The 13,512-nt window shown below is 51.0% G+C and overlaps 1 pseudogene; it reads right to left on the reverse strand.

Annotated features, from left to right (window-relative positions):
- Positions 1–1,252: 1,252 nt before the first annotated feature.
- LOC106989448 (hsc70-interacting protein-like) lies at positions 1,253–10,776 on the reverse strand (annotated as a pseudogene).
- Positions 10,777–13,512: the final 2,736 nt, after the last annotated feature.

Below are 13,512 nucleotides of genomic sequence, written 5' to 3' on the forward strand. Positions count from 1 at the left end.
ACCATGCTGTGACTTGTCTCATGTTCTGCTCCGTGTGCCACGTAAGAGGCCAAGTTAATCACGTGGTGAGATGTCATTGAGTTTGGAATCCTGAACCTGCTTTAGAACCATGTTAACTTTATGACTGAATAAAGCTGACATCCTGGAGAGACGCGACCCGTGTGGGCGCCTTCCGAGCATGCTCGTGACAGTCTGGCGTGGTCGGCAGGATTCCATGTCGCCGACTCATCGTGTGTTAGAAAATCTAGAAACATCGGAGTGCCTGGGTGGTTCAGTCGATGAAGCGTTGGCTCTTGCTCTCAGCTCAGGTCTTGATATCAGGGTCGTGGGTTCAAGCCCTGCGTGAAGCTCTGCCTACTTAAAACAAATTTTGAGGGGCACCTGGGTGGCTCAGTCAGTTAAGCTTCCACCTGACTCGGTTTTGGCTCGGATCATGACCTCACAGTTCCGTGAGTTCGAGCCCCGTGTCGGACTCTGTGCTGGCAGCACGGAGCCTGCTTGGGTTTCTCTCTCTCTTCCTCTCCCTCTGCTCCTCCCCACTCTCGCTGTCTCTGTCTTTCTCAAAATAAATAAATAACTTAAAAAAATGAAATCTTTAAAAAAAGGAATAACTGGAGGAAAATTATATACTGGTGGGGTCTCATGTTACAGATTAGAGACTTGCTATACATTCTTGTGCCCCTACTTACTTTGCACTTAAACGTTATAAGACAAGTCAAATACATGCACGCTCACTCACATTATCAATTAGGATACGAAAATGCATTGCTGATCTCGTTTCCCGCTATCGACACCGCTCAGTGAAATATTCCTTATAATTGCCAATATTCTCTTGATTTCCCCAGTTTCCTTTATAATTGCCAATATTTTCTTGACTGAGCCCCCGGGGCTCAATCTCACAATCCTGGGATCACGACCTGAGCCAAAATCAAGAGTCAGACGCTTAACTGACTGAGCCACCCAGGCGCCCCTGAAGATTTTATTTTTAAGTAATCTCTACACCCTACATGAGGCTCAAGTTTACAACCCCCCAGGTCAAGAGTCGTATGCTCCACCAGCTAAGCCAGCTAGGTGCCCTGGTTTCAAAAGAGTTTAAAGGGTGTAATTCCTTTCAGTTGCGTGTGGGGGTAGAGGCGTAGGGATTATCTTGACGGCACCCCAGCTTTCCTCCTGAGAAGGTCAGAGCTACACTGGTTTGTAGTAATGCGACACCCATTAGATGCTTGAAGTTGCTTTTCCTTCAGGGAGGGCTTTATTTGCCAAGAAGGCGTTGTGCTTGATCTCCAAACTTGGCTGACAGCTTACTGATGAGATTCATAACCTTTGGGTTGCTGTGATATTTGACACGTTTGCTGGGTTCTGGGCCATGTCCTGGAAGGCCACCATAACTTCTGGATCCTGCGTGGCTGCAAGAACGACTGGGTCACTGAGAATTTCACTAAGCCCAGGCATTCCTGCCATTCCAAGCTTGTCCGCGGCCACTCCTCTGGGAAAATTACCAGGGATTCCCCTGGGAAAGCCACAGGGGTAAGAGCCATCCTGAGCTCCTGATTGCCCTATGGCTTCTTCCTTCCCGGGGGCTGTCTCATGTTCTTCCTGAGCCTTCTTAACCCTTTCTATTCTCTCTTTGACTCCTAGTTCCTCATGTCTTTGCTCGTATTTTCTCCAACGTTCGGCAATTTTCTAGGCCCTCGATCGAACTTCTTTCAGTATTGAGCTAGCATTTTCGTCATAATCCAGTTTGCAAGCAAGGGCAAGGTCGTCTGCTGCTTCTTCCCAATGGCCCGGAAGTCTGGGCGCTTCCCCCCTCGCCACTCGTAAGGCTGAGCCGAATCAGGATTTGTTTCAATAGCCCCGTCACAGTCTCGGATGGCAGCTTTTGGCTTCTGTAATTTGACGAAGACACCGGCTCTCTTGGCATACAGAAGGGCCAAGGGAGGATTCAATTCGATGGCATCTGAACAAGCTTTCTGTAGTTCACCATCGCTTAGAGCATCAATGGCAGTCATTTCTTTTTTTTAATCATTTACCCGATCCATCATTTCCTCAGTCATCTCTACATCGTCATCTCCCATTTCTTGAGGGGCATCAGTATCTGGTTCAATGACACCTTCGTTGTCAATTTCTAGAACACTTTCTTCGCCTGATGGTTCGTGTGTCTTTCTGTTTCCTCTGCCTTCTTACCTTGAGATTTTTCTTCCTTGGTATTGTCTTCTGATTGAGTTTGATAAGTAGCAGGGGGTAGTCCCCCCTCCCCCTCCCCAAGGCTCTCCACCAACTCCCTCAGGAAGCTCATTTCCTCAGTGTGCAGAATGCTCGGATCCTGCTTACGCATTTTCACAAAGATCTAAAGCTCACTCACTGTGGGGGGGGGGGGGGTCTGTGGTCCACAGGCTCCCTGTGGGGCAGTGGACCCTGCAGAGGTTGCCACCAGATTCCAAGCGCAGGTACCAGCTCAGCGTGACTGTGACCGTGTGGAAGGGGGCGGCTCCCGCGAGCTCTCCTGACGTTTTCTCTTGTTGCATTAACCAGATACTTCACCTATTGCCACAACGGAAATTGCCACGGTGGTAACGAGACCCCAAGCATCGCGCGGAAAATTAGCCAATCCTACCATCTGCTTAATTTTGTAAAGGTTACTTATTTTGTTTTCAATTGTTATTTATTTTTTAGAGAGAGCGAGTGGGAGAGGGAGCAGAAGGAGACGGAGAATCATATTCTTTTTTTTTTTAATTTTTTTTTTAATGTTTCTTTTTTGAGAGAGAGAGAGAGAGTGAGCAGGGGAGGGGCAGAGAGAGAGAGGGAGACACCGAATCCCAAGCAGGCTCCAGGTTCCGAGCTGTCAGCACAGAGCCCGATGCGGGGCTCGAACTCACAAGCTGTGAGATCATGACCTGAGCCGAAGTCGGACGCTCAACCGACTGAGCCACCCAGGCGCCCCTCATATTCTTTTTTTAATGTGTATGATTTATTTATTTTGAGAGAGCACCAGCTGGGGAGGGGCAGAGAGAGGGGGACAGAGGATCTGAAGAAGGCTCTGCGCTGACGGGCTGACAGCGGCGAGCCCGATGCGGGGCTCAAACCCACGAACTGTGAGATCATGATCCTGAACTGAGGTCAGACGCTCAACCGACTGAGCCACCCAGGTGCCCAAGCTTGAGAGGATCTCAAGGAGTCTCCACACTCAGCTCGGATCCTGACATGGGGCTTAATCTCCCAAACTGGGAGATCACGACCTGAGTCGAAATTGAGAGTCGGACGCTTAACTGACGGAGCCACCCAGGCGCCCCACCATCTGCCTAATTAACGCAGCATTAAAAGAAGCAAGGTTTTTCACATTAGCGGAGAAAGACGCACCAAACAGCAGACCCGGCCATACCAGACCTCCCAGAATCTTCTGACAACGATCTAGATTTGGCACGTACAACGTGGGGGGGATGATCCAGAAATTGCCCTGCTCGTTGAAGCGGCCTGGGAAGATCTCTCAGATTTTTCAGAAGACACGTCCGATGTCGATGCCTGGCCACAACAGGTAAACGCCAACTGGTGTGAGTGCCAAGATGTGCTCACCCCCGCGAGGCATCCTTATTTTAATGATTGCTTCTTGACTGAACTACAAGCAGTGCTAGGAGCCTTACAATGACTACTGAAAGTCTCAAAGAGATGGATTGGTGGCTTTTCATATCGTATTGTCAATGTCTCCAAGGGCTGATTCATCAGAGAGATAATGGAGGACACGATTCTAGGCTACGAACATACCCCACCCGGTACCACATTATTGGCAAAATTTGTACCATAGCCATAACTATGATCAACATCCTGATGAACTCAGAAGACAAAAATGATATGTTAGCTCCTGAATACAATATAACATTCCCTACATCCCCAAAACAGCTCACACCTGAACTCAGTTTTTCAAATCATGTCCCAACCACACCAGGGTTGCCTGAGCACATATCAGGCTGTATTTTATACAGTAACATCTTTTCAGAGCTAATTACATACGCAGTTCATTCTACCAGAGCTCAGAAAGCAGCTTGAAGACACGGTAGCACAATTTTAGAACCAAATTTTTATTCTAGCTTACAAACTGCACACCTTGGTGCACCTGGGTGTTTCAGTCGGTTAAGTGTCTGACTTCAACTCAGGTCATGATCTCACGGTTTGTGGGTTCGAGCCCCACGTCGGGCTCTGTGCCGACAGCCTCAAGCGTGCTTCAGGTTCTGTGTCTCCCTCTCTCTCTGCCCCTCCCCTATGTGTGCGCTGTCCCTCTCTTGCTCAAAAATAAACATTAAAAAAATGCTGCACACCTTTGTCGAGCCACATACAGAATTAACTATGCACTAGATGATTGTGGACAAAATACGATAACATGTGAAAGACCAGAATTATGTTCTTTCAATGAAGACTTTTTTTTTAATGTTTATTTTTGAGAGAGAGAGAGAGACAGAGCACGAGTGAGGGAGGGGCAGACCGAGAGGGAGACACAAAATTCGAAGCAGGCTCCGAGCTATCGGTACAAGAGCCCGATGTGGGGCTCGAACCCACGAACTGCAAGACCGTGACCTGAGCTGAAGTCGGACGCTTAACCCACTGAGCCACCCAAGTGGCCCAAGACCCGTGTATTATTGAGAGAGGATGTTGGAATGCTACACACTGTATGAGAATGTTCCATTGGAAGCCACAGTAGATACATGGTATTACCAACCCAACACCAAAAATCCTTAGGCCAAATATGTTTGAGTCTATTTTACTTAACCTTCTGAGAATTGTATACAAACCCATGCCACAGAGAGTTGAAATACTCTTCCAAAAGAAACAATGCAAGTTGTACTATATACAATCTGAACATAAAATTTATGGCACGGAGTTAGGAACAACCACCCATGAAGGGCCCAACTGCCCACCCATCAACAGGATTGAGTTTAGAAAGCCTACAGTTCTGGTAGGATTAGGCATCATCTCTAATTTAATTATCTCTGGAATTCAGGAAGCAAGAATTCAAATTACGAAGCAGGAATTATTTGCTTTTTAAAAACGTGTGAATCCCCTACTTAATACAGTAGGAAGTTTAGATTCCAAGATCTCAGCATTCTGAGAACTATATTCCCTTGTCTCAACTGTGCATGATTACCATGCCTACCAACGGGAATTAAAAAAAAAATTAAAAAAAATTTTTTTTAAATGTTCATTCATTTTTGAAAGACACAGAGAGACAGAGCACAAGCAGGGGTGGGCAGAGAGAGAGGGGGACACAGAATCTGAAGCAGACTCCAGGCTCTGAGCTGTCCGCACAGAGCCCAAGGTGGGGCTCGAACTCACAAACCGCGAGATCATGACCCGAGCTGAAGTCGAACGCTCAACAGATTGAGCCACCCTGGCGCCCCCACCCCCCAATTTTTTTTTAATGTTTATTTATTTTTGAGAGAGAGACAGACAGACAGAGTGTGAGCAAGGGAGGGGCAGAGAGAGAGAGGGAGACACAGAATCCCAAGCGGGCTCCGGGCTCTGAGCCGTCAGCACAGAGCCCGACACGGGGCTCAAACCTGAGAACCGACATGGGGCTCGAACCCGAAAAACGTGAGATCATGACCTGAGCTGAAGTCAGACCCTTAACCCACTGAGCCACCCAGACGCCCCTATGTGTGCGGCATTTCAACAGGCCGCCTGCTTCCCGTCCCCTAATGTTTCATCAACCTCTGCAGTCACTCCTTGGTACTTTCCTTGCCAGGGTCTGAAACTCTGGTGTCAAACCTTTGCTCCCCCAGAGAAGGCGGATGGTACCAAGCAGCAAATAAGCATGATAAAGCAGGGGGTGGGGTGGGGTGGGAGAAGAGGGCAGAAGACTGAGGTCTGGGGACTGTCCCTGCACTAACTTGCTGCCCAACTTTTCCTTAGGGACGGTGTAAATGGGTGGGGGAGGGGTTAACCCACGGTAGCGACTCATCGCCTTCCAGATCCCTCTCAGCACTCATACTCTGGGCTGCCTTCTTATGCAAATCAGTAGCTGGGGGCTGTGGGTGATGACTGTAGGGTTTTTGTCAGCCCAGAAGAGAGTCCCAGTCTCCAGCAGGGACCCCGTGAGTCTCCAGACCTAGCCGAGGCCTGAGTCGGGGCTGTGCCTCAGTTTCCCCAGATCGTGAGGCTTCGGCTCCTATTTGGAGGGAGAGAAGGCCCTGGGTGTGATGGCCGCCCCTTCCTCAGCGGTGTGGAGCGACTGGAGCTGGAAAACGCCAGGAGGCTTTTCCGAATGAACTTCACGTGCTGATGGGCAGCTCTTGCCAGGAACAGGGTCCCTCCTGGCTAGGACTGTGGCCTGTTCCCGTACCCTCTCCCCTACCCCCGCCCCCCATCCCCCTGCTGTGAAGACAGCAGGACAACGGTGCCACGACTCTGTCCTGGGTTTTACTTTCAGAGCAGTGCCTGCTTTTCTCAGCCTGCACGCTGTACCCCTGGAGGGGTCCCCGGGAGGCAGGGCTGATGTCTGCCAGGCCGCCCGGGGCCCCTGGCCTTGTCCTTCCGTCATCCAAAAGATATGCATGAAGCCAAGCCCTGGTCACATCAGTGGACAAGGCAGACGGTCCCTGCTCCCATGAGCTCCCGTCCTGGGCGGGGGGGACAGTCAGGCTCCTGGCAGAGACAGTTTTAGATGGTTGTGTAAGGTGTTCCTTGAAAGGAACAAACAGGGTGAGGTGACAGAGACTGGCACCAGCAACTTGGGGGAAGGCCTCTTTGAGGTGGTTTCATCTAAGCCAAAAACCTGAAGGATGAGAAGGGCAGCATTTAAACAATTTATCTTTTTAGGGATGCCCGGCTGTCTCAGTCCGTGGAGCATGGAACTCTTGATCTTGAAGTCTTGAGTTTGAGCTCCTCGTTGGCCATAGAGTTTACTTTACAAAATTTAGTTTGGGGGGCACCGGGGTGATTCAGTCTATTGAACATCTCACTCTTGATTTCGGTTCAGGTCATGATCCCAGGGTCGTGGGATCGAGCCCTGCATTGGGCTCTGTGCTAAGCATGGAGCCTGCTTGGGATTCCGCCGCCCCGTTTTCTCTCCCATCTTCTCCCCCCCATACTCTCTATCTCTAAAATAAAAAATAAAAATTAAAAAAATTTATTTTTATAGCTTTATTGAGGTATAATTGACATATAAACTTTATTTAAGGTACACAATTTGGTGTTTTGGCATATGTATGCATCCATACAACCACAACCAAGGTAATGAACATATTCATCACCCCACAAGTTTCTTTGGAGGGCCAGCATTTTGAAAAGTTGGGGAATAGGGTTTCAGGCAGCAGAACTGGCAAGTGCAAAGGCCCTGTGGCAGGGACAAGCTTGGTGGCCCCAGGAGCAGAAAGGAGGCCAGTAGGGAATGTGATAGGGGATGAGGTGATGGTGGTGAGGGGCAGGAGCCCCACATGGGGGTCTTTTTGGTCTAGGTAAGAAGCTGAGTTCTGAATCTAAGTGCTTCCTTGACACCCTCTTGACTGGTGAGTAAGCAGCCACTTTATACTTGGCCGTCAGCTCCTCTGGCTCTGTTCTCACCAAGGCTCTGCTGAAAAAGCAGCCATGTGGGTCTATGACACCTGCAAATGACTTAGTAAGTGGTTTCCCCCAGAAATCATTTATGTTTTACTGGGGCCTTCAATACCTCCACCCAAAGGAGTAATGATGGAATTTCAGGCTGATGGGCAGGCCTGTGGGAGGAGCCTTGATCAATCACTCTTCTAAGTTCTCAGCCTTCAGAAAGTGAAGCTGGCTTCTTGAATGTTCTGGTTGTAAGTCACGATTTGAGGACAGGGTGCGTTTGACTCCCTCCAATCCTCCAGACTTGGTCCTTGGGAGCCTCCCCCAGCTGGACTGCCAGAGGCAGAAGGGGAAGGAGGGGGGTTGACAGAAGCCGATCCTCATAGAGCAAGTTCCTTGACAACAGACAGCTCTGGGAGCTTGAGAGCAGACCGTAGGACCGACCACCAGGGAGTGAGGAGTACCCCTGGGGCTTCAGGACAACATGATTTTGGGGGGCCACTTCCAGCAAGGACAGCCACCACCCTAGAGAGGAGCGAGGCTTACTCTAGAGTCACAGATTTGGGTTTGAATCATGACTCTAGAAACTTAGTAACTGGGTGGCTTGAGCAGATGATTTCTCTGAACATCCGATTTCTCATGGATTTTAAAAAATCGTCCCTTAAAACAAAAATCACCACTTTGCAGGACTACTGTCCAGGTACCTCGTAAGTACCTTTGATTCATTTATTCTGCATTTTTTTTTTTTTTTTTTTTTTTTTTTTTTTTTTTTTTTTTTTTTTACCATACACCCATTTTGTGCCATGCATGGAACATGGTGGGCAAAATCCCTGCCCCCGGGGGTTACTTTTCCTCCTCGGAAGCCAGCAGACCCTGGCCTTGATTTTTCCATCTGTAGGGTGGGGGCAGTGCTCCCTGAAGTGCGGCTCATCCAGGTAGGAAGGTCCCTGTAAGGAGTGGTGCCCTCTTTCCCGAGGAGCCACCTGGGGAACTCTTGTCCAGGCACACAGGATTGGGGACGTGCTCAAGGGTACACCCCCTCCTCACCTGTGCCTCTGACTGAGCTGCTGCTTGTTTCTTTCTTGCACCCGAAGCCTCTAATTCCATGATTAATATCGGACTAGGCTTGGTTTCCTGAGAGTTGAAATGACTCACCCCCATTCACAACGGCCCTGCTGAGCATGAAGGTCTGGGGGAGACGGGGACTCCGTGATGGGGAGCTGAGGCCCCTGGGGTCATCCCTGCCACCTTCTCGGCCTTGGCCAAGTCTCTTTCCCTCTCTGGTCTTACCTTCCTCCTCTGTCGCTCTGGAAGGTGGAAGGAAATATTGGAAACCGGGAAGAACAGTGGAAGCCCCTGCCAGGCTCCTGGTCCCAGGAGCTCAAGAGGGTTACAATCGTCTCCTGGGGCCTGGTCAGGGCCTCCTCACGGTTCTAGTCACAGGAACCTTTTTAGTCCTCACTGCAACCCTTTGCAGTGGATAGGCTGTTCACATTATGCATGAAGAAATTGAGACTCAGAGAGGGTGAGTAACTTGCTGAAATCCACACAGCTAGTAAGTGGCAGAGACAGGGCTGGACCAGTGCCTGGTCTTAGCGTCTCCACCAGCCTAGAAGAGCAGGGCTGGAAGTATCCTGCAGGAGCCCCGCAGGCCCGGATGAGACCCAGGCCTCCTCTCCTTCATTCTCCCTGGAGCCTCAGACCAAGAGGACTTAAAGCAGACTGTCAGATACCAGCCCCCCATTAAAAAAATTTTTTTTCTTTTTTTTTCTTAACGTTTATTTATTTGTTTTTGAGAGAGAGAGAGAGATAGAGAGTGAGCAAGGGAGGGACAAAGTGAGAGGTAGACAGAATCCCAAGCAGGCTCTGTGCCGTCAGCACAGAGCCTGATGTGGGGCCTGAACCCATGAAACATGAGATCATGACCTGAGCTGAAATGAAGACTTGGATGCTTAACCAACTGAGCCACCCAGGTGCCCCTAAAAAACATTTTTTTTTAATGTTTATTTAGTTTTGAGAGAGAGAGAGAGAGAGAGACAGGGCATGAGCAGGGGAGGAGCAGAGAGAGAGACACACACATACAGAATCGGAAGCAGGCTCCAGGCTCTGAGCTGTCCGCACAGAGCCTCACGTGGGGCTCGAACCCACGAGCTGTGAGATTATGACCTGAGCCAATGTCGATGCTTAACCGACTGAGACACTGCGCCCCCAGTGCCCCATTTTACAGATGAAGGCACTGAGGCCTGGAGATGGGTAGTTGTACAGCTAGATGCAGACCTGGGCTCAAACCTGGGCTCCTTACCCTCCTTCCAGTCTTCCCACCCCTACAGCTGCCACCTATTAGGCGGGAGCCTAGACGGAGCCCGTAGCCTAGACGTAGCCACGGAGGCCCGAGGAAGTGCCCCACAGTAGCTGTGTGACTAGCAGGCTGGCCTTTGCTGAGGCACAGGGGGTGGTCGCCCATGTAGCATCACCTGAGAGGCCAGGGAGGACCTCTGACCCCAAGGCTCTTGCCTGCGGGCACCCAGAACCCCGTCTGAGTCACTCCTAGCTGGAACGGTGAATGCCATGGGAAACTCATCCCTGGGGAAGGGGAACCCCGGACTGTGAGCATTTCGTCTCTGGTCCCAAACGGAGAGGTCTGGGGCCGCAACAGAGGCCTGGATACCCAGTGAGGGTGGGGCAGAAGGCAGCGAACTCTTTACATGTCAGAGCTTTCTGCGTCCACTCTTTTATTCAGGGTTCATTGCAGCCCTCAGAAGGCTGCCTGGCAGCTTTATTTATTTTTTATTAAAAAAAAAGTGTATTTATTTATTCTTGAGAGAGAGAGGCAGAGCACAAGCAAGGGAGGGGCAGAGAGAGAGAGGGAGACACAGAACTTGAAGCAGGCTCCAGGCTCTGAGTTGTCAGCACAGAACCCTGACGTGCCGATGTGGGGCTCGAACTCATGAAGAGTGAGATCATGACCTGAGCTGATTAACCGACAGAGCCACCCCTGCGTCCCTGCTTGGCGGTTTTAAAACCCACATCTGGCAGAGAAGGCCACATGCTGCCGATGGGCCCCGTCCACCTCCTGGTATTCACACGCCTGTGCAGTCCCCACCCACAATGGGGAGAGCCAGCCTGGGTCACCAGTAACATAGTGCGGAAATGACGAAACATGGCTTCTGAGGCCAGATCATCGTCTACGGCCATACCACCCTGAACGCGCCCGATCTCGTCTGAGGCCCAGATCATCAAAGTCATTGTGGCTTCCATCTTGTTCTTTGGGGATCACTTGCTCTGGAGGAAGCCAGCTGCCATGTTGTAAGGGTACTCAAGCTGCCTCGAGACTGATGCCTCCTGCCCACAGCCATGTGAGTGGCTGATTTTGGAAGCAGGTCCTCTAGTCTCAGCCAAGCCTTCAGATGCCTGCAGCCCCCCAGGGGACATTTGACTGCAACCTCCTGAGAGACCCCCCGAGCCAGGATTACCCTGTGCAGTACCCCCTGGATTGCTGACCCACAGAAACAGTGTGATATAATGTTTATTGTCAATTTAAGCTGCCAAATTTTGAGATACACAGCAACAGATAACTAATACACTCAGAGAAAAGAAAATGTCTTGTGACATGGCTAGCCCCAGGACTCCTATAGCCGTGATCTTCCTCCTGGGAAAAGCAAGGGTGACAGGGGCCTAGAAGGAAAAAAGAAGGCGGCTGAGGCCTGAAAGTCAGACACGGTTGGAGCCAAATCCCAGCTCTACCACTCTCAAGCTGTGTGACCTCAGGCAAGTTACTTAACTACTCTGAGCCTCGGTTTGTTCATCTGTGAAGTGGGGACAGCAATACTGACTTGAAATCTCGTTGCCAGGATTAAATATGTAGCCAAGGGCCTGGGTAACCTGCTTGGGGGGTGTACTCCTGGAGCTCATCCAGGCAGCTGGGAACCCCTAGTGTTTGTTCCTTCCCAATTTGAAGGAGTGAACTTCCTGCCCCCAGCCCTCTGTGGCCACTCCTCACCACCTTCTGAGAAGCCCGAGCTGAGTGACCAGGATCCACCTAGTGTCCTGGGCCTCGAGGCAGGGAGACCTCTGAGGCTTTGATTTGGAGGCGGCCGGACTCGCAGGGCCTGCCCGATAAGCTCCCTAATAGTCCCACTTGCATTAAGGCTCCAGAGAAAGGTACTCAGAAAAGCACCTGGGCTAATCAGAGTGGAAGGGTCCGGGCTTTCCTCTTCCGGTTTGCAGCCTCCTACCTGCCGGCTGCTGCCTGTGGCAGAAAGAATCCCTTTATCTGCCGAGGGTATTTGGGGGGCATTTGGGGCTGGGGTTCCCAGCTGTCGGGGAAGTCCCTGACTTTCCTGAGCCTTGTGTCTCACTTGTATCTCTTCAGCGACACAGGCTGCCTGTTCCCTTCCAAAGGCTTCCTGCTGTGCCCACCTTGTGTTCCCCTCGTCCGAGACGAGATGGTGCGGGCAGGCACTGCTCACCTTCCCGCCCCCTGCAGGCCTGGGGTTGGCTTCCACAGCTCACTCTGGGCATGTGTGGCAGCCTGTGGCCCCCGCGATCCCACAGCAGCACCTGCCTGCCGCACCTTGCGTGGGGCCCAGGGACTTCCCCTCCTGTTCTTCAAAGCACTTTCACACTTGCGAGGGGGTTCGTGAACCGCCTGGAACCTGCACAAGGTGCCCACTCGGCCCCGTCCAGTGCCTGCCCTTTATAGTCCCCTAGGCCGCCAGTTTCCTGGGCTGCTGCGATTTCTACAGTAGAGGCCGGACTTCCCCGGGCTCCAGCTCGTCCCCTGGCCCCAGAACGTGCCCTTCTCCCTGCTGGCCAGCTGTGGGCTCCCAGCCCTGTGCCGGGCACCGTCTCGGGCTCCCGAGGCATCCCGGTTCTCCAGGAGCCCACAGTTTCCTGGGGCAGATGGATCCACGAACCAGTCATTACAGTCATGACGCAGTAAGACCAGTTCTAGAATTGACGTACAAAAAAACGACAGAAACCGCCTTTCTGACTGGGAAGATGGCTGGGGGGCGGGGGGGGAGGGACAGTGCCAGGAAAGTGACAACGAAGAGGTGGCCCTGGAGCAGGCTCTGAAGGTACACGGGAGGCTGAGGTGTGTCCCAAGGGAAGGACCAGGATGGGCAAAGCCATGAAAGAGGCGGGGGAAGCTGGAGGGGAAGACAGGATGCTAAGACTGGGCCATGGTACCAAGGGCCCTGAGTGCCCCTGGCTTGGAGGAACCGGAGCCTGGTGGATTCACTGTGCCGTGCCTCAGTTTCCCACCTGCACAATGGGTATGGCATCTTCCTCGTGGGATTTTCCAGAGGATTGGAGGAAGCAACGCCTGAAAAATCCTGGCCCCAAGTCAGCACTCAAAGGCAGCTGTTGTTATTGTCATCAAGTAAATTACATGAGTTTTCATGTAATGAGAGCCCCCGCCCCACCCCCACCGCAGGTCTGCGAGGCTTCTATGCAGAGGAGATGTGGGGAGCTGTCCCTTAGGAAGCCCATGAGGGGAATGCCAGGGAGGGGACGCAGGCTTCCAGAGCACCATTATTATGATCATTTTTAATGGATGTGTAGTATTCTAGTAAGCTGGTGTACCATAATCTCCTTAACCCTTAACCCCTGATGTTGTGATTCTTAGGGTATTTCCAAAATGTATAAATAACATTTTAGGAAACATTGCTGTGTTTATAGTTTCCTTTTCTCTTCTTTCCAGTTGAACTATTACCTTGGTTTTTCTTTATGGGGGTGAAATGACTGAGCCACAAGTTGTAAACATCTTTTTTTTTTTTTTTTTTTTTTTGCGGCGGGTTGGGGGGAGGTTGGGGTGGGGGTGGGGGTTGAAGGGGGGCTTTTGCTAAGAATTGCTACATTGCTTTCTGACCAGGGTTGTTAACATTTACCAGCAGAGCATGAACGCATATTCCAGTTTTACCACAACTTTGGGGTTGGATTTTACCAAAGTTGCTTTTATAAAGAAAAGCAAAAAAAAAA

This window comes from Acinonyx jubatus, chromosome C1 (assembly GCF_027475565.1).
Source record: "Acinonyx jubatus isolate Ajub_Pintada_27869175 chromosome C1, VMU_Ajub_asm_v1.0, whole genome shotgun sequence".
Taxonomy (NCBI): domain Eukaryota; kingdom Metazoa; phylum Chordata; class Mammalia; order Carnivora; family Felidae; genus Acinonyx; species Acinonyx jubatus.